General features: G+C 47.7%; 1 long non-coding RNA gene across 1 annotated transcript; it reads left to right on the forward strand.

The window, feature by feature from the left end:
* Window positions 1-465: 465 nt before the first annotated feature.
* Window positions 466-24973, forward strand: LOC144691938 (uncharacterized). Its single transcript, XR_013579237.1, has 3 exons — window positions 466-789; window positions 23037-23709; window positions 23765-24973. It is a non-coding gene; the product is annotated as an uncharacterized LOC144691938 (long non-coding RNA).
* The last annotated feature ends 570 nt before the right edge of the window (window positions 24974-25543 follow it).

Here is a 25543-nt window from a genome sequence, read left to right on the forward strand (position 1 = left end):
TGGCACCTTTCCAGTCAGCAGCTCAAATTACAGTGAAAATGAAACAACAGATGCATATATGAATTTATGGATTTTATTCTTTCAGAGATTCATACATGTTAACCAAAGTGAATCCACTATTAAGGGATGCTTGGGCAATAATTACCAACAGCACTCTTGAATTTTCTGATGGGAAAGATCTGTAGCACAATAGTTCCAGTCTCTTACAAAAGCCAAATATTCCAGATGCTGGAAATCTGAGATTAAAAACAGCAAAAGCTGGAAATATGCAACAAGTCAGGCAGCACCTGTGGAGAGAAACAAAGTTAACAGGTGGAATCGCCCCCTCCCACCACAAGTTCCGTGGCAGAATGAGAAAGTCGGAGCGATCCTGCCGCAGGGCGGGTTGGGGTTTTACTTGCAATCGTACGTCCCCCATCTCATTAGTTATGCATGCGCACATTCCACGTCATGTCCCGTGGCATTGGGGGCAGGAAGTCAGGCGCCCTGCTGTCATCTCCGGGCACCAGATTTAATGGCCATCCGGACAGACATTCACTAACAGAAGGAAGGAAAGGATGAACAGGAGAAGGCAGCAATCCGCAGCTTCCCATTTCAACAATGCACCCCTCGAGCATCTCCTGGAAGCAGTTCATGGACGTCCCCTTCCCCATGGATGGCTGCAGGAGGCCATCCCAGCTGACCACTGCAGCCTGGGCAGTAGCCAGGGCGGTCAGCACCAGTGGGGTGCAGAGGAGGACCACCCTGCAGTGCAGGAAAAGGGTGAATGACTTAATCTGCACTGCTAGAGTAAGTGACCATTCTACCCCTCCAACCCACCTCTCCATCTCTGTGTTTCTCTCATGGGACATGGGCATCATGGGCAAGGCCAGCATTTCTCTTGCCCATCCCTAAATGCCCTTGACAAGTTATAAAAATAAAAAGAGCTGGAAAAACTCAGCAGGTCTGACAGCATCTGCAGGGAGGAACACAGTTAACGTTTCGAGTCCATATGACTCTTCATCAGAACTGAGGAAATATAGAAATGAGGTGAAATATAAGCTGGTTGAGGGGGGGTGGGACAGGTACAGCTGGATAGAGGGCCAGTGATAGGTGGAGAAAAAGAAGAGATTGCCAAAGATGTCATAGACAAAAGGTCAAAGGGGTGTTGACGGTGGTGATATTAGCTAAGGAATTTGCTAATGGTGACATTATGGGTAGAAAGCAGGATGAGCAAGTGACAGATGGCCCTAGTGGGGGTGGGGTGGGGGGAAGGGATCGAAATAGGCTAAAAGTTGGAGATGAAACAATGGGTGGAAATACATTTAAAAATAATGGAAATAGGTGAGAAAAGAAAAATATATTAAAAAATTATAAATTATTGGAAAAAGGGGGATCGGAAAGGGGGTGGGGATGGAGGAGAGAGTTCATGATCTAAAATTGATTAACTCAATATTCAGACCAGAAGGCTGTAAAGTGCCTAGTCGGAAGATGAGGTGCTGTTCTTCCAGTTTGCGTTGAGCTTCACTGGAACATTGCAGCAGGCCAAGGACGGACATGTGGGCATGAGAGCAGGGTGGTGTGTTGAAATGGCAAGCGACAGGGAGGTCTGGGTTATGCTTGCGGACAGACCGAAGGTGTTCCGCAAAGCAGTCACCCAGTCTGCATTTGGTCTCTCCAATGCGGTCTGCATTGGGAGCAGCGAATGCAGTAGACTAAATTGAGGGAAATGCAAGTGAAATGCTGCTTCATTTGAAAGGAGTGTTTGGACGGTGAGGAGGGGGGAAGTAAAGGGTCAGGTGTTGCACCTTCTGTGGTTGCATGGGAAAGTGCCGTGGGAGGGGGTTGAAGTGTAGGGGGTGATGGAGGAGTGGACCAGGGTATCCCGGAGGGAACGATATTTCCTCAGTTCTGATGAAGAGTCATACGGACTTGAAACGTTAACTGTGTTCCTCTCCGCAGATGCTGTCAGACCTGCTGAGTTTTTCCAGCTATTTTTATTTTTGTTTCAGATTTCCAGCATCTGCAGTATTTTGCTTTTATCTTAGCCCTTGACAAGTTGTTGGGCTGCTGCCTTATTGAACCCCTGTAGTCCCTGTGCTGTGCTATTATTGAGGCTACTACAGGATTTTCACCCAGCCACAGTGAAGACACAGCCATGGGATGGAGTGCAAAGCAACTTGCAGGTGCTGCTGCCCTTATTCTAGCTGGTAGAGCTCACAGGTTGGAAGATGTTGTCCAAGGAGCCTTGGTGAGTTGCTGCAGTGCATCTTGTAGCTGCCACTCTGTGTCAGTAGTGAATGTTGAGGATTCTGGATGGGTATCAATGAACCAGGCTGCTTTGCCCAAATGGTGTCCAGCTTCCTGAGTGTTCTTGGAGCTGCACTCATCCAGGCAACTGGAGATTATTCCATCTCATTCCTCACTTGTGCCATGTACATGGTGGTTGGATTTTGGGGGGAATCACGAGGTCAGTTGGCAGCCACAGAATTAGCAGCCTGCTACCTGCTCTTTCATCATATGTGATCACAATCCATTTATATCTCTTCATGCAGAAGAAGGTGGACCACAACAGGAAGGGGAGAGAGAAAATGGCAGGGCCTGATGTAAGGCCCCTCACACAATTTGGACAGCAAGCTGCTGAACTAGCAGAGGAAGACTGTGACTATGTCTGTGCCGATGTCGAGGTCGACATCCCAGAAGCATCTAGTGAGGAAGCATGCATAATCCAAACACCCTTAGGAAGTCAAGGTGATTGATAAGTACCAACTTTGAGCCAGCCTAGGCAGTCACCCGTTCTCTTCTCTCTCCATTCTAGGTGCCAGCGGGAAGAGGGTGAGGCCAGTCCCCTCACCTGAAGTCAGCCCCAGCCCGCAGGAGACCTCAGAAGAGGTCAAGGATGACTTCTCACCTGTAGAGCCGTCACAGCATTCACCTGCACCCTCCACCAGCCCAGAGACAAACACCTCAGTGGCTCATAGATCTAGTTTACGCTCAGGCTCACACCCTGGTGGTCACCTCACAGACACGTGTCCTCAACAAGAGGAGGTGGTGCCAAGATCTCTGGCACTCAGAGGACTGCTGGAGAAAAGGCTTCTGCCAAGTCTAGGTCAGATGATGAGCCTCAGGAAGCGGCCATGGAGAATATGCTGGAGTATCAGCAAAATGCAGGAGAACATCAGTTAGAGATGGCAGAGGCCCTCAACAGAGTGGCATGCGAGGCAGAGGAGTCTGTCCGTGTGCACTTGACCTCATGGCTCCGCCATGTGAGAGCATCGAAGTCTTCTTGGGAAGGATGGCGGATGCCATGGAGAACCTGGTGCAGCAGAAAGCCCAGTTTCTGCCGGAGATGCACTTGGACCTGCACTCCATCGTTGTTGCCACGGGTGAGCTTCGGTAATGGCTACAGGAGAGGGGGATGAGGCACCTTGACCTGCCTCCAGGTGTCCCTTCTCTTCAAAGAGCCAGGGAGGGGCCCTTGGGCACCTAAAGGGAGGAGGAGCATCACCTGGACACCTCTTGGGCTTCCAGCCAGGAATCTCCAAGGGTGTCCAGGTGTTCCCAATCCTCTCTGCCTGTGACCTCATCAGCTCCAGCTGCGCAGGCTGAGAAGGGTGCACCTGCCCCTGAGCCGGAGACCCAAAGCAGTCCGGGGCCCTCCAGGCCTCGGTCCTCCAAGGACGCCCACCGAAGTCATCACAGACAGGGCATGGTCATCAGCAGGCTGCCTCTACCTCTGCTCAGATGTCAGGGGAGCACTTAGGCGTTGTGGAAGAGTAAGGGAAATTAAGAAGTACTGAATGAGCACAGTGGCAAAGTTGATCAATCATTATAAATAGTTTTTCCAATCCCAAATATATGTTATGTGTTATGTTGCATGTTTGGAAGACTCCTGGATTCATTCTTGCCGCTTGTAGTTTTACTCCACGTACTCCACCCTTTCAAGTGAGGCCAAGGATGGGTCTTCCTTCCCCTAATACATGACTGCACTTCGAGACATCGCTTTTTGACAAGGGTGATGAATGTACAAGAGGCCTCCCACTCACACGATTCTGCTTGCCTCCACTGCCCTCAAGACGCTATGGAGAGACCTTGTCACAATGGAAAGCCTAACCACATGACCCCTTGTCAGGCAGGTCCATTCCCCTGGGAGGATGGAGGTTTGCAGTCATGCCTTGGCTGTCATTCACCTGCATGCCTCTTGTAGGCATCTCCCTTCCTCCCTGCCCGCTTCTTCCCTAACTCTGCCTGGAGCAGATAGCCAATGGCTCAGGGTTAACTGCAGCTCTCCAGCTTGCTGGGGTCTCATTGCTGTGAGAACTCTCTGGGCCAGACCTGCTGCCATGTGGCCTTCACCCAATAGTGCGGAGTAGCAAATGAGAAAGCTCTCATACATTCTCCACATGATTATTAGGTTTGCCCTTTAGTTGTCCAGTTGTGCTGACCCTCAGCTCCACCAACCTGAGAAGACCCTCCCCACCTCAATGTTTTACAGTTGGACATTGAGGGTTTTGCTTTGGTCTGGAGTTGGCTCTGTCTCAGGATGGTGTGTATTTCAATTCAAACTGTCTCCACCACCATTTCCCCCACCCTTGTCACCCACCAACATCCTCCCCCTCACCATCGACCTCCCCAATGTCACCTTCACACTCCCCTCGATAACCCCTGAGCCTCCCTCCATCACCCTGGACCCTATCATTGTTAATTTGGACAAGCCTTCCCTCCCCAATGAGCCCACCCCAGTCAATGTTCCTATGCCCACCCTGATCCCCCCCACTCCTGCAGTCCATGTCACCATTTTTGTCCCCCTTAACAACCTCCTGGATGATAACCATGCATGCCATGCCCGGACCTGACCCTCCCACCTACTGCGTACCACTTCCCCCTCTCACAATCTCTGTCCTGTCATAACACCAGCACCCTCACTTCTCCCCCCAGGATTCCAATGTCAAATCGAGTGACCCCTCCCTCTGAAGCACTCTGGCCTAACCCTACCCCCCTCCCCCTTCTCCCTCATGCCGTCCTTCCACCCTTTCATTTCATGCCTTCCTTGCCCCTCACTTCATCCACAGTCCTCCTACCTTCTTCTCATCCACACCTCCCCACCTTCTTCTCTTCCAGACACCATCCCCTTTTTCTCTTCTGGACACCCTCCTTTTCTTCTCCTCTGGACACCCTCCTCTTCAGGCCTTGCATCCACAGCCCCCATGTCTTGCACACATCCCCCCTTCATCTCCTCCAGACCTCCCAAACTCATGTCTTCCACGCACACCACGTCTGCGGCCAGCTGCAGTGGTGCAGCCAGCTTCGACTCCAAGGTAAGTGCTTTAAGATTCTCCCTCACCGGATGCTTGCCATGAATGTCCAGTCAGGTTACAGAATGTCATAAATTGCCGCTGGCGAGGCGGAAGATTTGATGGGGGTGCATGAGTTTGGTCTTTTGGGGTTTTAATGAGCATGCATGAGCTGCAAAATGGGTTTCTGTTGAGCTTCTGCGGGGGGGCCAGACCTGCCATCAACCTGCCATGAATGTCAGGAGGGAACAATCCCAACCTGGCTTCCCGATGTTAGAAAAATGATTTTTCACTCCCTGCCATGTCTTCTGCCCCCACCCAGCATGAATCCCACTGATGGAGGGAGGGGACAATTTCCACCCAATGTTTCAGGTCAATGACCCTTCAGGTCGGGTTTCAAGTTTCAGTTTGCAACTCAAAACTTAATTTAGGCTGTCTAGATGCAAATGATAAAATGAGTTATAAGACACCAGCTGCACTTAAAAGCATCTCTCACTTTCTGCAACTGACACGGTCTTTGCTCTCCCTAGTGTTGTGACACAAATAAATGCAGCCTTTCCATTTATATTGGAATGAATAAAGACAATTTAAAGTAGTAAACATATTATTATGAATCTTTAAGAAATTTCATATTAATCAGCTAAGAATTAGTATTGTTCTTACATCTTGTGCAACTATGATATTCTTACAATTATTCTGAAAGCATGGTCAGGAGACTCGTGACTATCTATTGCAGAACAGATGGAACCATTATTATCCCAAGAGACTATCTGATCCCCTTCAAGCTTTATGAGATACTGCTATGAAGGAATCATTGCTCTCTCCATTAGGTCACCCAGGGCTTGCAGTCCATTTGTAAATGGCTCCATGTTAGAGGTATTCAGTGCCTTGAAAGTCACCCTGTTGGAGGAGACGTTGTGGCAGCTGCAATTAGCATTGCTGAATAAATATCTCTGCTTTGAATGAAGCATTAAACTGCCCTTTCAGGCGAATATAAAAAATCCATGGTACTATTTCAAAGAACAGCAGGGGAGTATTCAGCCAGTTTCCTGACAAAAAAATTATCCCTCAACCAACAGTTAAAACAAATCTGGTCATTGAGCTTTTGCTATCTGGGAGCTTAATGTGCATGAATTGGCTGCCACATTTCCCACATTATACCACTTCAGAAGTACTTCACTGACTGTAAGGTGCTTCCAGGTGCTCAGAGAATGTGAAAGGGGCTATATAATTTTTTTTTATGATGCCAGAGGATGACATTGGACTACATCACAGTCACAGCCAGTTGCCAAAACAAGGCTCCACTACCATCATTATCTGCATGGTGTGATCCATGAGATCATTGTCCATCCACTCTAGAGCCAACAATTGACTTGTCCTGAGCTTCCACTGAAGAACATCAAGTTCTTTTTCCACCCCCACATTCTCTGCCTTCCTTGTGTACAATAATTCACCCAGTAACAATTTCTCATCTGCACTATCTATCTCACATTCCTGGGATGGTATGGGGTGAATTATGGAGTGAGGAATGTTCTGATGGTTCTGGAAACATTTGTTCTGGGCAGCCCTCCTGTGGGTTTTATTTTCTTGCTTCTGTAAAAAGAAAAATTAAATAAAACCCTTCAGATACCTGAGGTCAGTGTGAGCAATTCCTTTTCTATTTTAATCGGGGTGCCACACAATTATATCTATAGATATGATGGGTATAAATTTTCTTTAAACTCACAAGCACTTAGCTGGTGCACACAAACCCACTTGGATTGCAGGGTCTCCAACTGTCCTACTAATTTTGAGATGTTAGTCCGTAGAATCCCCACAGTCTCATCCTTATGCAATATTGATACCTTGATATCTGGTAATTCTCCACCTATTGCCTGACTTGCTCTGGTATGTGAATTTTTTTTCCTGTATGAAGAAGGAAAGGTTTTAATGGCCTACGATAGACTTCAAACCTTTCCTTTTCAGAGGAAGTATTAGAGGCTGTCTGAGAACTTTAACTTGAAAGGACATACATCACAAGACATTGATGCATGGAAAGATCTGAGGGAAGGTGATTCAGATAGACCTAGATGATAGAGTAAGTTCAGCTGTTAATTCCTTGCTTACTGTGACACCCCACAGCTGGGATACTTACAGCATGTAGTGCACACTCGTCTCTTTGGCTCTGTGGTACTAATTAGTCTTGGCACATTGCTACTAAGTCACCCACCTTCGCTGTCCTTGTCAGACTACTGAACATTTTTCAGCATTGCTGTGTGTCCTGCTGGTTAAAGTTGTATCATTAGCTGCCTATTCCATTTCCTTACAAATCATTCTTGTGTCATTTGCAGGTTTTTTGTTTCTAGCCCCAAACAAGTTTTCTCCCCTCTTTATTTTCCAAAAGTATACTTTATTCATAAAATTTGTATCTTAAATAGCAGTTGAAATTCAACATTGCACTTTACATAATACAATTCAATTTATTCCATTAAAGCATGTGACACTATGAGGTGCTTCACATTTTCCTCTCCACCTTAAGAGCTGTTTCATGTCACCGTCAGTAACATTTGCTGTTTCTTTCCTTTCATATTCTGCTGCTATCTCCACTTTCTGGTCACACCAAAGGTCATTCTTAGATGCAGGCTGCTTTCAAATGACCACGAAGATCACCTTCCTCCATCACCTTAAATGTTCTGATCCTTCTAAAGTATTTCAGGCCTATGATTGGTGGGATGTATGATTATGTCCTGCCCAACAGTATGCTAATCAGCTTACCTCAGGATTCCCAATGAAGTTAGCGCACCTGTGCAGAATAGAGAAATTAAGTATTGCACCATCAAAGTTTTTGAGATGAAACCCTTCTATTAAAGAAAATTGGAGAACACCTGCTTTTATCTATATTTAATGGTTGGCTAATGAAACTGTATTCTCAGAACAGCTTCAAAGAAAGAAGCCTTTTACAGCCTTCTTAAAAACACCACCCTTGACCCCTTAGTCCTTTAAACTACCACTCCATCTCCAAACTCCTTATTCTCCCTAAAGTCACCTGCCAAATCTGTGACCATCCTGCCTACAACTTGATTTTTGAAATTCTCCAATTAGGCTTCTAACTGTCGCAGCCCTGAAATGGCCTTAATCAAAGCCACAAATTAAATTCTATGTGACAATGGGCATGGTGAATTATTGCTCCTCGTCTTTCTCAGTCTCTCTGCAGCCTTTGACGCAGTTAACCACACGATCCTCTTCTAATGCCTCTCTTCTACCGTCCAGCTGACAGTGGGACCTTCCCTGGTCCCACTTTTACCTATTCAGTTGTAGCCAGAGAATCTTGAGTTTTATCTGCACATTTATAAGAAAAAAAGTTTATTAGATCCCCTTAAGGGTTTTTAATCTGTTCTGAAAGATAAGCATAAGGTTGCGGGTTCGAGTGCCAAGCTTGCTGATTTGGTTAGCAAGTTGCATATTTTCTAAATAGATGTCAAATGCCAATGATCTAATTGTAGTCTTGCAGTCAAGCAGATCTATATTTTATCAATCATTCTCAGATATCTTGAGGAATTCAACAAGCTGATTTTGAAGCAAAGTTTTACAGGCATTTAAACTCAATCAATGTAAAATATGGTGCACATGCCTTCAAGGAATTCAACAACATGTTCTGAAAAATGTAAAATTAACCCAAAGTCTAAACTATAATACATGATATTTATATTTATTTTTGAGAAACAAATTAGTTCATGCTGGTTCAATTGTTGTCCTTGCCCAGCTCAATTTAAATTTTGAGTAGATATTTATCAAATCATATGTTACTTTGCTGTGTGCAGCAAAACATATTTCCATGGGTTGTGTGTTGAAAGTAGCTCTAGAAATACTATTTTCAATTACTGCACTGTCTTAGCATTGAGAAGCTCCCAAGTGATTCTCTTAAACCAAGGGCTGTGACCTTGACATTTAATCAGCACATGAGAATTGTACACTGTCTCATGCACTCAACAGTAATGGAGGTTATTGCTCAGCTAAATGCAGGAGCCTGAGGTTCATTGCACCATAATGTGGAATCCTGCCTCGCTTAAATTCCCTTGAATGTGTGACTTGAATTCTTTCATAAATCCATTTTCAGACATAATATATTGTCTGAACATTTTCAGACATAATATATATATTAATAAAGGAAAAGGATCACAGGAAGAAAATAACATTTTTTTGTTTCAATTATTTTCACATTTACATTCCTTCACAATCAAAAAGGACAGCATTTAAATATGAAGGCTCTGGTCCATGAAAAAAATAATTTTACAACTAAGAAAATAAGCAAACCAAGTGTGTGTAAAATATACACTTTCCAATCCTAAGAAACCTAAACATTTTGAAATCACTTCGCGAAACTTTTTCTTTTAAAGTTATAGAAATAATTTTGGTGTTTTTGAAATCCTTGCCTTTAGCTTTCGTGATGGCTCAGAAGAGTGATACACTGGCTGGTGTGGTACTGAGTTGATGGTTAAATTTCCAGTTTGTACTGAGCTATTTCATCTCCTCTGGGGCAACAACTGCAGGGACACTGCAGTTGACCTCATCAGACTGGACAAGGGAATAGAAGAATCAGCCAAGATGCCCAATCATTGTCACCATCCAGTGACACAAGCTAGAAAGAACCTATGTGCAATTTGAGTGAGAACAAGGTGAGATTTACTCATAATTCCCACATAATAAAATAGACTACCAATATTGACCAGCAAGATTAGCTCATGAAAAATTATTAAATCTGTGAAGCACCAGGATGTTGATATGGAACTGTATCCCACCTGGAATAAGGGCAAATGAGGGGAGACAATTGTAAAATAAAAATTCTTGTCTGGAACTGAATACTACTGGAGATTGAATTCTACTGCAAATTATAAAACATAAATAAATATAAAAATGCAACCACTGTCATTATTAAATTTCCTGTAGGTGGCAGTGAACAATGATTATTATTATGCATAAATAAACCAGAAAAAGAATTGCTATTTAGAAATGTCAGGAGCATATTAGAGCAGAAAATATTGCCTGTTTAGAAAATGAAGGGCTATGTTTAATATCTGAAATGACCCGTAATCTAGCAGCGAGTAGTGGCAAGGATTCAAAGAAATATGTGTATCTGCACACTTAATCATTTATAATACCACACTATGCAGGCGCAAATAGGCAATAGGATATGGTGTTGTGCCAATAATGGAGACCTGGCTCAAGAAAAGGGCAGGACTGGGTAAATATTCCTGGAATCAAGGTGTTCTGGAAAGATAGGGAAGTAAAGAAAAAACAAGGAGTGGCAGTATTGATTAAGAAGGCCAATACCTTGGTGGAGAGAGACGATGTCCAAAAGGTGTCGAGGACAGATTCTGTTTGATTAGAGTTTTTAAAAATTGAGATACTATTACATCACCAACTAGTGGGAAAGATATATAGGAACAAATTTGCAAGGAAATTACAGAGTTGCGCAAGAACTATAGGGCAGGATTTTTTGGATAGTGAGGTTTCCTGTCCCCCCCACATCCAAACAGTTGGTGGAGAATGCATTCCCACTGATCACAGCAGCCTTGCAGCCATTTAGTGCTCTAAGGAACCTTAATTGGCTGGAAATGCAACATTCACCCGTGTGAGGGCAGAGGTCCCACCTGTAGTCCCAGTAGCACCAGTGGCCAGGACAGGGACCACAACCAGTCCCCAGATTCTAAGTCCTGGAGTCCAGGACTAGGTAGATGCAGGCGGTCCCACAGTGGAGAGGGAAGGTGAGGCCCGGGGTTGAGGAAGGGATGGGGATCTTGATGGAGAGGCCAGGGGCAACGGAGAACCCATGTGGAGGAAGACCTGGAGGAAGTTCCACTTGAGACCACACCCTCCTTCCAGGTCTTCCTCCACATGGATTCTCCGTTGCCCCTGGCCTCTCCATTTCCCACCCAAAACCCGAGCAGGATGATCTGCTGTGCATCCCTCTCATCCCTGAACTTCCCCAGCAAGCCTTCAAGTTGAGGCCTTCAATTAACGCAAGGGCGGGCATCCCACCCTAGGCCTCCATGTCATAAAACTGAGGAATGGTCGGGGTTGGGTGGGATGGTGGTGCGAGGGCCACCAACGAAATTTTAGGGAAGCCCGCCACATACGTGCCAGAGAGGACCATAATATTCTGCCCATAGAATATTGATAAAGGGTGACTTTTCCTAATATAGATTGGGATAATAAAAGTGTAAAGGCCAGAGAAAGAAGAGTTTCTGAAGTATGTTCAGGAGAATTTTCTTTACCAGTATACTTCAAGCCTAATGAGGAAGGAGGCGTTGCTGTATCTGATTCTGGGAAATGAGGTGGGTGAAGTGGATCAAGAGTCAGTGGGGGAATGTTTGGGGAACATGGATCATAGTATCATATGTTTAGGTTACCTATGGAAAAGGACAAGGAGCAATCCAGCGTAAAGAAATTTAATTGGAGGAGGGTCAAATTCAGTGGGCTAAGAATAGACCTGTCTCGGGTGAACTGAAATGAAAGATTAGCACACAAATCTGTAATGAAACAATGGATTGTCTTTAAAGAGGAGTTGGTTCTGTAGTATAATATGTTAACAGAAGGGATATGCTAATGTATGACATGGATGATGATATACCTCTGACTTCAATCAGTCATGTGTTTGAACCTTGAGAGAGAGAGAGAGAGATGGAGGTTAGAACATCATGTCTAGGAGCAACATGCCTGCTCTGTAACCTGTCTAGAAGCAGTACTAATAAACAAGTGTTAAGCAAGTACCAGGGTATGTCTACAGCCTGTCCGCTAACCAAGTCCCACACCTAGGGCCCAAGGTAGAAGGACCATCTCAAAACAGGTTCAGGTACAATCAAGGTCCATTCCCTCAAGGAGGAAAGATAAAACAAATAAAGCCAGAGCTGCCTGGATATCAATAGGACTAAAGATAAAGATAAAGCAGAGAAAGGGCAAGTACAACTGATGTCAGGTTGATAATGCAAGTGAGAACCACGTCTGAATATAAACAGCTCAGTGGGGAAATGAAAAAGGAAATAAGAGAGCCTTCTTTAGGTATATAAATAGCAAAAGGGTGGTAAGATGAGGCGTGGGGCCAATTAAGGGCTGACAGGGGGATCTTTGGAGGGAGGGGGCATGTTGAGATGCTAAATTAGCACTTTGTATTTGTCTTAACCAAGGAAGAAGATGTTGCCAGAGTCATAGTGAAGGATAAGATAGCTGAGATACAGGATGGAGCAAAAAGTGATAAAGAGCTGGTATCTTAAAGCTGATAAGTCAGCAGGGTTGGATGGGATGCATTCGAGATTGCTGAGGGAAGTAAGGGTGGACATTATGGGGGCATTGGCTATAATCTTCTAATCCTCCTTAAATATGGGGGTTGTGTCAGAGGACCGGAGAATTGCAAATGTTACACCCTTGCTCAAAAAAGGGGTAAGGATAAACCCAGTAACTACAGGCCGGTCAATTTAATCTTTGTTGTAGAATAACTTTTAGATGGATTTATTAAAGGCAAATCATATTTAACCAACTTGATCATTCTGATGCAACGGAGAGGGCTGATGTGGGTAATGCACTTGAATTGGCATATATGGACTTTCAAAAGGCATTTGACAAAGTGCGACATTATAGGCTTGCCTGCAAAGCTGAAGCCTATGAAATAAAAGGAGCAGTGGCAGCATGGATACAAAGTTAACTGAGTCACAAGAAACAGAGAGTAGTGGTGGATGTTTGTTTATCAGACTGGAGGAAGGTACACAATGGTGTTCGTCATGGTTTGGTACTCGAATTATTGCCATTCTTGATATATATTAAACTTAGACGTGGGGCTGAATTTTCTGTTTGGTGGGGGGTGGAGTGAAAGTGGGCGCGGGTCAGCACGGACCCGATCACCACCTGCAGTCGGGTCTACGCAGCCATTTTACGGGGGCAGGCCAATTAAGGCTCGCCCAGCGTACTGCGCGACTCCCAAGGATAGTGGGAGTGGGTGGGCGGCGGCAGGAGTGCATTGCCCACTGGGTCCAATGGCGACCTGGCAGCCTGTTTATCTGAAGCACTGGCAGCCTTTCCAAGGCTGCTCGCAATAGTGGAAGGACTCACCAGAGGGCTTCTGGTGTGCAGGCCAGTCCAGAGGGTAGGCCAGTGGAGCAGGCCAGGCTGGAGGGTAGGCCAGCAGGACAGGTCAGGCCAGGGGGTAGGGTGGGGGGGGCCAGTGTGCCCCTTGTTTCTTGGATGACTGCTTTGCTGCCCTCCTCGAGGAGGTGGCAGCACGCCGGGAGGTGCTGGTTCCCCAGAATGGGAGGAGGTGGCGGAGGTGGTGAGCTCCCGCGATGTGGTGCGGCACAGCTGGATCCAGTGTCGCAAGAGCTTCAATGATTTGTTGTGCTCTGGCAGGGTGAGTACCATGTTGGCATTGGTCACTTAACCCAGCAGGTCGGCTTTCCCCCCGGCACCCCCTTGCTCCCCCAAGTCTGAGTGTAGTGACTGCATTGAATCATTGACGATATGTGTCCTTCGCTGGGTGGGCAAGCAGATATTGCCCATGCTGAGGTCAGCCTGAGAGGGTGATGAAGAGATGTGTTTTGCCCCCGCAGCATGTGGTACACTGAGACCCACATGACTGTTTTGGGGGCCACCTGGAGGAGCTGCACCTGGGCTCTGTGCTGGAACTCCAGGACATGTCCAAGTCAGGGTGATGAGATGCTGGGAGGGGAGCTTCAAGGTGGCGTCAGCAATGATCGATCTGCTGCCCTCTGCGCTCCACATGCTTGCGCCTCCTTGCTATGGAAGGATATACCATGTGGTGCCAAATGTGATGTAGGCAGCATGTGGCCAAGGTGGGGGTAGGGGTTGTAGAGCAGTCCTAGCGTCTTTGTGTGAGTGTTTGGCAGCAGTGGGGTGAGAAGACACCGGAGCCCTGCAATGTCCCACTCTGGTTGGGGTGGGCCGTGCGCGAAGAGAGTCCAGGTACAATTTGCACTAATCAATGCTCGTCTCTCCTTTTCAGGAGAAGAATGCTCTTAACGCGGCAGAGCATGCGAGGACTGGCGGCGGCCAGGCGCAAGATCGCCATTCTTAGCCGCTTCGAACAGGAGGCCCTGGATCTGGAGAGGCACCATGGACCCAGGTCACTGGTGTCGGTGAGGCTGGGGTGCTATAGACAGATATGTTTGACCAACAGTGAGGTCAGCATTGTCCTCCCAACAGCCATGGCAGTGCTGAATGTTAATTGATTTAATTTTACAATATGGGTTGACCATTTGTTATGGAAGGATGAGTGCATAATAATCCGGAGACAGGGATGCACTTTGACATTGTCTCCACGTTAACTGATACAATGTTCTTGTTCTTCCTTTCAGCATCAGCGGAGCAGGGCCAGGAGGAGGAGCAGCAGAAGCCCCCTCTCACACCTGAGGGCCCTGAAGTCTCACCAGCGTCACACCATCTCTGCCAGGCAGGCACCAGCACAGGTACTAGCACCTCGGTGGGAATTAGATCTTCGGCTAGTGTCCCGGGGCACAGCGGTGAGGGCACTTCACAGTCGCTGGAGGAGCTGGCAGAGACAGAGAGTGCCCATGGCGCCAGCAGTCAGAGGACTGCAGGGGACCAGGCACATGCTCAGTCGGTGCCTGATGATGTGCCTCTGGAGTCGTCCACGACGCAGCAAGCGCAGGAAATGCGGCCGGGTGTGCGGGAGAATATGGAGGAGATACACGAGGCTATGCTTGGCTTGGTGTCCGTGGTGGAGGAGTCTACGCGAACTATCGCCGAAGCAATGAGCCATATATCCAAGCGCCATGCGTCCTCCATGGAGAGAGTGGCAACTCTCGTGGAGAGCCTACTCCAGGAGGCCCGTCAGGGCTTCCTGCGGATAGCTCAGAGCAGCAAGCCCTCACATCGGCATTGACCTCAGTTGGTCAGTGCCAGTGTGGGAGATGGTTTGGGCATCAACTTTCCCATCTGGGTACCCATCCATCTACGGTGAGCAGGGAGGTCCGAAGCAACCTCACGTCGGTGCAGCAGCTGCCTGGGATCTCTGCGGGCACCTCCCAGGGCGCTCCAGATGAGGGCAGCAGCTCCTCCACCCCTCTCCCAGTGACCATAGCATCCGATGAGGCTCCGATGACTGGGAAATGCCAGCTTGGAACTGACAGCTCCCTGCCAGGCGAGGCCAGCATTGGCTCCATGAGCCAGAGGACGACACCCAAGGTCATCGAGGCCAACAGGACAGCAGAGTCAGCAGGCTGTCTTAGGTGCCACTCCGAGCGGTGGGGCAGCATCAAGATGTAGCACCTGGAAACAAAAGCATAAGGCACCTTAGGCATACCAAGGGTTTTCCACTGGTGCTTTTGTGTTGGCCCGAGATGAGGTCCTTATGATTTGCTTTGTTTTGTACATTATTCTTTTTTTTTTGGAATAAGTTGGTTTGCTTGACATATTAAATTCAGATATGTCACCATGGCTGAAGGTGCCTCTTCTGCATGTGTATGGTTTCCAAAATTGTAATGAGTGCTTTGTTGGACATTCAGCTTTCTTAACAAGGCACTTAGTGACTGTTCCTAAAATGGCAGATTTTGCACTTAGGTGTCGAGTATGGAGCCTACAGCCCAGGCTTGTCCTGGAGGTCCATATGTGGTTGGCTAGCTGAAGGTTCTTTGCATTAAAGCCTCCCGGGTGTCCCTGCCTCCCTGGAGTATGCCCTGGACAGTGTCTACCCCCTCAGCATGTCCCTGTGCGAGCTCATCCTCGGACTCACCACTGGATTCATGGTGTGCAGCAGCAGCCACTGCGTCGACGTCTTCATCGTCCACTGCGCCCCCCCTTTCCAGCACAAGATTGTGGAGAGCGCAGCATGCAACCACTATCACCGAGACACGACCTGGGGGCTACTGGAGTGCGCTCCCTGAATGGTCCAGGCATCGGAAGCGCATCTTGAGAAGACCAATGTCTCTCTCCACCACAGCCCTTGTGGGGGCGTGGCTCCTATTGTACCGCTGCTCAGCTTCTGTTCTTGGATGGCGGAGAGGCATCATGAGCCGCCTTCTGAGAGGAAAACCCTTGTCACCCAGCAGCCATCCATCAAGCTGGGCTGGAACACTGAAGAGCTCCGGCACCTGGGAGTGTCTGAGGATGTAGACATCGTGGGAGCTGCCTGGGTACCTTGCACACACTTGTAGAATCTGCATCCTGAGGTCACACACTATCTGCACGTTCATGGAGTGGAAGCCCTTCCTGCTGACGAAGGCACCAGGCTCACCGGGCGCCTTGATGGCCACATGTGTACAGTCTATAGCACCCTGGACACGGGGGAAACCAGCATTGGTCGCAAAGCCTCTGTTTTGCTGTGTCTGGCTTGCCTGGTCCCAATGGTAGTGGATGAAAGTAAATGCCCGTCTGAACAGAGCGTCTGTAACCTGCTTGACACAAATGTGGTCAGCTGATTGGGAGACACCGCAAAGATCACCCACCGAGCCCTGGAAGGAGCCAGAGGCATAGAAGTTGAGGGCAACTGTGACCTACAGAGCCGCTGGCATGGAGTGCCCACCCACATAGCGGAGATCTCAGGGCCAATCATCTGACAGATATAGTTGACTGTTTCCCATGACAGACGGAGCCTTCTTTGGTACTGCACCTCAGACATATTGAGGTAGCTGCTTCGCCACCTGTATACCCTGGCAGCAGGATGGTGGCGTCTTCTGCAGCCCCTTCCGCCTTGGTATACCTCTTGGCCCTGCGCCCCTTGTGCCTGCGCCTGGCCTCCCAAAGGTGGCTCCCCTGGAGGCTGAATGTGCACTCCTGGCCTCCTACCCCTTCTGGTCCTTCCTTCTTCCTCAGAGGAACTGCCTCCAGTGGACAGTTCAGCTCCCATTCCCAGGCTAAGGGAAGGCTTCCTGAAACCTGCAGGCCCAGAAAAGATTCCTCACTGCAGAGTGCTGACCTGAAGTTTAAGAGTCCAGAAAAAGCAGCTGGTATGTGTTTGAAGTACTGCAGATCACACAGGCAAGTTTCAAATACTTTCATAAATAAATACTTGACTGTGCCCACTCACGACCCCACTGAGCCCTCTTATCCTGCCCGTGGATGAGGTTAATACAAATGTGTCCTACCCGCCTGCCTGTTGTGCCCGTGCACCGACCCGAAGATTGCACGGGTGCCAAAAGATCCCGGTCGATTGGCGCCTCAAGGGCCTTAAGGGGCCCGTTAATTAATGGCGGGTGCGCAATGGACATCATAGTGCACCTGCCCAGCGAAATATCACAATGGCTTGCGGTGATGTTGGGACGCTTGCCCAACGTCAGCACGCGTCATTTTACGTGCGAACATGTGGGGTCCGCCCCTGCATGCCAAAGGGAAAATTCTGCCCATGGGTGTATATGGCACAATTTCAAAATTTACAGACAACATAAAACTAAGAAGTATTTGAACTGTGAAGGGGATAGTGATAGACTTCAAGAGGACATCCCACCCTAGGCCTCAACTGGTGGAACGGGTAGACACATGGCAAATTAAATTTAATGCAGGGAATAGTGAAGTGATACAGTTTGGTAGGAAGAATGAGGAGAAGCAAAATGAAATGAAGAGTACAGTTTGAAAGGGAGTGTTGGAGCGGACACACCTGAGGATATATGTGTCCAGATTATTGAAGGTGGCAGGGCAGGTTGAAAGGGTGTTAAAAAGGCATATGGAATGCTAGACTTTATGGATAGAGGCATAGAGTACAAGAACAAGAAAGTTATTGTCAGCCTTCAAAAAAATGCTGGTTTGGTCTCAAACGGGGTATTGTGTCCAATTCTGAACATGGCACTTAGGGGCGGAATCGTTCCAGATTTGCACAAAGTGTGGCAGGAAAAAAGTCGTGTTACCCGCTGGCCACAATGGTGAGTTTTGGCACCGTACCGTTCCATTCATGGCATACCCTGCCTCAGTGATAATGTGCTCAGGGGAAACACTCCGGATCGCTGGCGGGCAGGTTCAGATTTGCCCACCCCACAGTGACCTCAGTGCTTCCTCACTCCAGGTGCCATATATAAAGTGCACCAGAGCGCATGCCTTCTTCAGATTTAAGGACCCTGCAGGGGTATGGGGAGAGAGTGGGAGCATGGAATTGAGATAGGCGGTCAGCCATCATCATATTGAATAGTGGAGCAGGCTCAAAGAGCCAAATGACCAATTCCTGCACCTATTTTCCATGTTTCTACGTTTCATGTCTACAGACCAGGACTGCTCTTGGCGACAGACGGCCCAAAAGCAAAGAAGTCAGCAGCCCCCAAATTGAGAGATGCCTCTCTAGGGCACCTGCTGGATGCAGTGGAACGCCGCCATGTTGTCCTATACCCCAGCTCTGGCCACAGGAGGTCCACCGGTGTCACCAATCCAGCCTGGGAGGTGGTATTAGTGGTGATCAGGGCTACCGGAGCGCAGAGGAGATCAGCTATCCAGTGCAGGAAGAGGATGAATGCTCTCATCTGTTCTGCTAGGGTAAGGCGATCACCTCATCACTCTGAGCTCACACACTCCCAAACCCCTCACACATCCACAGGGATCTCACACCTCAAGGGGCAACACCACTAACTCTCACACACACCCTCACATCTCTATCAGGCTCATATCCTCTGGAGCTCCCATCCTCATCCTGTCCATGGCTCCACTCACCAAACAAATATTCCAGGCAGTGCCATGCATCCTGCTCACACTCTCTCCATCTGTTTTCATGCAGGAGAAGCTAGCTCACAGCAGCAGGGAGAGGTCCCAGACCGGGGGTGGAGTGGCCCACACTAGTTGCTCAATTTGAGGAGCGTACCATCGCACTGACTGGTGAAGACATGGACCCTGCCTGCGGTGACGGTGAGATTGGTAGCGAACACCCTCATGAAGATCCTGCACCACATCATCCCTCTCTCAACGCAACTGTGAGTGCTCTCTCTTGCTTTTGACTCTGCTGCCAAGCACTAATTATCTCTACTTTGGTTCACAGGGAGCTCTGCCAAGCGATCCACACCCTCAGCCAGCCAGTTCCTCAGCTCCATCCATGTCCTCACCTCCTCCATTGAAGAGCTGGAAATAAGCAGCCTGGAAGACCTGTCACAGCGCTTACCCACACTCTCCACCAGCGCAGAGACACACACCTCAGTGGGACTTAGATCTAGAGCAGGCTTGGGTTCACAATCTGAGGGTCACCGCACAGGCACGTGTCCGCAGCAGCAGGAGGCAGGTTTGGCCAAGCTCCCTGGCACTTGGAGGACTGCTGGGTTTCTGTGAGGTCTGAGTCAGATGATGAGCCTCTGGATTTGGTTTTCCAACTCATTGTGGAGAGTCAGCAGAAGGCGTGGGAACATCAGGCAGAGCTGTTGGAAGCCTTCAACAGAGTGGCACGCGAGTCAGAGGAGTGCGTTTGCCTGCTCTCTGATGAAGTACAACCCACATGTACGTTCATGGAGGTATCCATGGGGAGGATGGCGGACGCCATGGAGACCCTGGTCCAGCAGAACGCGGAGATGTGTGCAGACCTGCACTCCATCGCGGTAGCCATGGGTGAGTTCCTGCAATGGCAACGTGAGAGGGAGACGGGGCACATTGACATACCTCAAGGTGCTCGTTCCCCTCAAGGAGCCAGGCCGGGGTCCCTGGGTACCCAAAGAGAGGAGGAGCGGCAGCTGGACACCCATGGGTCATCCACTCAGGAATCTCACAGGCTGGCTGCTCCCTCCGAGTCCCCTTTGCCTGTGACCCCCTCAACCTCATCCTCTGTCACTGCAGAGGGAGCAGCTCATTTTTGATTTGGACAACCATGGTTGTGGTGAAGTTTTGGATCAGCTCCCCCATCCTTTCCCCTCCCCCAGTCACCTATGTCCTTTCCCCCATCACTGTCGACCCCCCGCCATGGTATCACCTTCCGCCTCCCCACCGTCACCTGTCGACCCGAACCGTTGTCTTTCCAGGATGCCCAGGTTAATGTGCACATTCCCTAATTTCCTGAGATTCCCTCCCCATCCACATTGACCTCCCACTCCCAGGGTCGACGCCTGCTCCCAAGTCCCCACCAACCACCCTCACTGTCCTTCGCACCACTACCAACGCACCCTCACCGTCCCACCCTTCTGGTTCACTCTGCCCCTCTCATACTCATCATTCCCTCCTACCACGCCCGCCCTCAGTTCGCTCCCCAGGAGGCAGTCATTGACTCTACCGACCCCTCCCTTGCACATTCACCTAGATATCCCCCCGCTAACTCCCTCCTCTACCCTTACTCCCTCCTTCACCCTTACTCCCTCCTCCCCCCGAACCTTCCCCCTTCCAAACTCCCTCCATCCCCTGGACACCTTCCCCCCTCAGAACTCCCTCCTCCTACCGGACACCATCCCTCCTCCCCAAACTCCCCTCTCCCCTGGTCGCCTTCCCCTGTCCGAACTCCCCCCTCCCCCCAGACACCATCGCCCCTCCAATCTCCTTCCCCCCTCAGAACTCCCACCCATACAGCTTCCTCCACGCTTACACCTACATCCCCACTTGCCACATTCTTCTCCCCTCCCTTGTTCTCCCTCCTCCCCCCCTCCCAACCTCACCCCCTGACACTTTCACCCCCCCCCGTCCAATCTCACCCCTCCGAGACCCTCATTCTCCCCCAACCTCACCCGCCGACACCTCCATTCCCCCCCACATCCCATGATGTTCTGAAGCAGACCCGAAGCATTAATAGAGACCTCCCACCTTCCATGAGCTGGGATGCAAATCAAGTTCATGCCGGCCTCCAGCAGGATTGGCGTTCCGCAATACCGGATACCATAGCGGAGTTATGCAGAAATGATGTGTGATGAAACTAGCTGAATTGCTCTTGCAGAGAGCCAATGTGAACTCAATGAATCAAATGTCCTCTTTCTAACCATTAATGAAAACTCTTGGTTGTTGGTGGACTTCAGAATAATTGCAGCAGGAGTTCAGTGGTCAGACTGCATTCTCCACTAGAACCATCACGTCCACAGACCTAAATATATAAAAACAAAAAACTACTGCGGATGCTGGAAATCCAAAACAAAAACAAAATTACCTGGAAAAACTCAGGTCTGGCAGCATCGGCGGAGAAGAAAAGAGTTGACGTTTCGAGTCCTCATGACCCTTCAGCAGAACTGAGTGAAGTTAGGAGAGGGGTGAAATATAAGCTGGTTTAAGGTCGGGGGGGGGGCGGGGGCGGGTGGGGGGTGAGAAGTTGTGGGGGGGTGGTTGTAGGGACAAGCAAGCAGTGATACAGATGATCAAAAGATGTTACAGACAAAGGAACAGGGAGGTGTTAAAGGTGGTGATATTATCTGAGAGAATGTGCTAATTAAGAATGGATGGCAGGACACTCAAAGTACAGCTCTAGTGGGGGTGGGGTGGAAAGACTGACAGGGTATTATAGTTATAGATTTAAAAATAATGGAAATAGGTGGGAAAAGAAAAATCTATATAAATTATTGGAAAAAACAAAAGGGAGGGGGAAGAAACGGAAATGGGGGGGTCCACAGACCTTCCTTGTATCCTTATCCACCCACCTCATGCTGAAAATGTATCACATCTCTAACTTTTCCCAGTTCTGATGAAAGGTCATTGACCTGAAATGTTAACTGTTTCTCTCTTCACAGGTGCTGACTGCTCTGCTGAGTATTTCCAGCATTTTCTGTTCTTATTCTCAATATGGTACGTTTGCCATTTCTTGAGGAAAATTTTCCACCCCATTGGGGGTGGGGAGTGCAGGAGCGGAGGCGGGCGGGCGCACCTCCGATCTGTGCCCACGATTGGGGACGTGCCGCCATTTTACGTGGGCTGGCCAATTAAGGCCCGCCCAGCATGACGTCCACCAGGAAGCGCTATGCGCTCCCTGTGTGGACAGGGGGGATTCCCTCGGTCGGGAGTGCGCTCTTTCGTGCATGCATGTGAAAGAGCGCACTGATCTCCCTGAGGCTAAGTGCTACCTCGGAGATCGGCTCTGAATTAAAAACTGTAATACGAATGATAGAAAAGTTCCCCTGACATGTCCCCTTAAGTGACACTATCACATGAGTTGGGACTTGACCATCATTTTTTTTGAAACCTTTATTAAAAATTTTAAAATCCTCATGAAACCTCATCCCGCCTATGGATGAGGTTTCATGCTTTTTCTGAAGCCCGCCGGGGCTCCAGGCCTGCCCGTCAACCTTAAGGTTGGATGGGTAGATCCGTTAATGGTTTTAATTAGTTTCTCAATGGTCTCAATAGGCCATTGACAGGGCGGCGGGCGCGTAGCTGACTCAGCTGCACCCCCGCCGACCTGAAAATGAAAATGATGCAGGGTGACGTCAGGAGTTCCACCTGATGTCACCCCGCATCATTTTACGCATCAGCGAGTGGGCCCCGCCCCCCGCTCGCCAACGGGAAAATTCTTTCCTTCATTTACAGGCTTCCAAACACTAGGTGGCAATGTTATGCTTCCAAAAGTATATCCCACCCCCATCTCTTATAGGTTGCTGCAGATAAGTACTTTATTACAGTTTTAAATAGAGTTTCTGAGCTATTCTTCTCCTCTCTTTGCTCTTTGGCCTTCCCACCTTTCCACAAGCTCCTGGCCCTGGTCTTCAAGCTGTCAAACAATGAAGTCAAATTTTAACCCCATTTGTCCTGTCACCATTTGAAACTCCAAAAACTGAAAACATGCTCTGAAATGCGCGTAGCGCTCTGTATGAACAAGATATGTTTACTTCACATAACGTACTCTGCAGATCTCCAAAAATAATTCTAATCACTCTCTCTACAATCTCTTATCAACAGCATGTCTGAAGCAGACACATGGGAACAACACCATCTACAAGTTCTCTCCAAGTGACGCAGCATTCTGACTTAGAAATGTATTGCCGCTCCTTCACTGTCACTGGGTCAAAACCCTGGAATTGGCTTTCTAACAGCACTGAATTTTAGAGGGATGTAGATCACGAAGGAGAAAGAGAATGATGACATTAGACAACTCGAAATTGAAAATGGGAGCCTCCGAAAGCAACTGAAGAAGAAAGTACAAGACCATGAGGCATGGAGAAACAAGCAGGAGAAATTAGCATAGGACTTGCCCTTAGGCAGATCACTACTACTGCAACACACTGTTCATTGCAATGCAGCAATCCTCAATAACATTCTGGAGCCAGACAGAGGGCATTTTGATTATACACAGGCCACATAGTTTGACAATACCAAACTGTTGTGACTGCTGAAATGTAATAATGATACCGAACTATTGATTAAATGAATGTAAATCCAATGGATGTCAAGCTGTTTGCTGCTTGATGGATATATTTCGTAAAATCTATGAAAGCATTCCAACTACACGCATTCAAAACATTGAGGGTTTTGTATTGCAAGTTTCGACTTTATTAATTCATGAGTTTATTCATAATATGCTTCAATGGATTTCACAGACAGATCTATGTGAAATTGTACAAATTTTGAAGAAGTTTCATACCCATTTTTCTCCCATGTTTTTTCCTGTTTCTACTACATAGAGGCAGGTAGGATAAACATAGTAATTTTAGTAAATATAACAACCAGAGTGATTATAGTGTCAGCACTCATCCATCGGTGGAATATGCAGCCAAGCCCTAACAAGGAATTCTTGAATTATGATTTCTATGATATATTAGTGAAGGATATAATGGAATAGTAGCTATCTCAAAGATCTCACAGGGCTGATATTTGTTGGGTCACTTACACTTTGTCATCATGTGGAAAGTCTAATATTTAAAGATGGGCATTGTTAAATCCAAATGAATTAAAACTATGGTTAATCCTTTGAATGATTTTTTTTAAAGGAACAAATTAAAATTTTGTTCCAATAATAGTAACTGTCTGTGTTGGTGTTTTTAGTGTTCAACCACTGCCAATTCCAATACACATAGGAGGTTACGCTAGCTAAGCTAAGAGTGATTGAAGGAAATTTAAACACTACTAATAGGTGAATAGTAAAGAAAGGACAACAAGAAAGTTCAGTCATGATTAACTTGGTAACTTTAATTAAATATGATCAGATTATGTGCAACTTCCCTTTTGGTCAAAAAAAGTAGCAGCATAGTTAGCATGAATTGTTAATTACTGTAGCTCTCTGTCTCTCCAGTATGATTTATTATATAAAAGAGCTGTGTACAGTCTAGAAGCTAAGCTTACATGTGAAGAAAGTCTAAGGATTAAAAATTAACAACATCGGCTTTTCCTAGTTGTTGCAGTACCTGAGATCATGTTGAACAGCAGGTTGTAAACTACAGAGTGAGCAATGAACACCTGGGCAACAGGAACCAAAAAATGGTACAGAAGATGCTGAAATGCAGGGGAAAAGAAGGGGGTATCAAGATGAAGGTGAGCCAGAAACAAAGGCTTTGGTGGTAACGGCAGAGAGATCCTTAAACTGCATTTCCAATGAAGTTAGGGAAGCCGGCCAATCTGTGAAGCCCCGAGGAAATTCTCGGTATGTCATGCAATTACTTAGCTCAGCAAGATTCAACAGATAATTAAAGCTAATTCAGTTTTGCTCTCCACAGATGCTGCCAGATCTGCTGAGTATTTCCAGCACTTTCTGTTTTAATATCAGATTTCCAGCATTTGCAGTAGTTTGCTTTTATTTTGATGTGTCTTTATTAACAGGTTGAACTGGATTTTAATGCAAAGCCACCCTGAGAGTTGGGGGCGGTTGCTGATAATAAATCTGCCAGTGGCTTTTTAACTGAGTCACTTCATTATCGTTTTGCATTTCTTGTCAAAATAAGGTCAGCAGGCGTGATAATGACATGCATGTCGCAATTTCAACTCCAGTAAACGAAGGGACAGTCCAAATATGCAAGTTGAAGGAGTTGGGATTTGGGATGGAGTGCCACAGACCTGTTGTTATGGAGTCAAGATGGAGCAAAGGCCTCACCCCATTTCAATAACAGCTCCCTGCATGAGCTGTTGTGAGGCGTAAGGAGATACTCTTTCCTAGTGACAGGGGGAAGACATTTTCAGATGACACATTGAAGGCCTTGTTGGAAGTTAACAGCAGGGTGGTGGTGCCATGCTCCTGGATTCAATGCAAAAAGTGGTTTAATGACCTAAGCAGGGTAGGAAAGTTGAGTAAAGTGCCACATTCACCTACATCCTGATGTATTGGCCCAAACCCCCTCACTCTCTCTTCTCAAGACTACCCCAGCACATCACTCCTCACAGCAACTTACCTTTCAGGTAAACCCAACCCTCTCTGACTACACACTTCCTTACATCTCATTCTTATGCAATGGCACACCTCTTCCTCATAATCACCC

This window comes from Cetorhinus maximus, chromosome 16 (genome assembly GCF_964194155.1).
Source record: "Cetorhinus maximus chromosome 16, sCetMax3.hap1.1, whole genome shotgun sequence".
NCBI classification, from domain to species: Eukaryota; Metazoa; Chordata; class Chondrichthyes; order Lamniformes; family Cetorhinidae; genus Cetorhinus; species Cetorhinus maximus.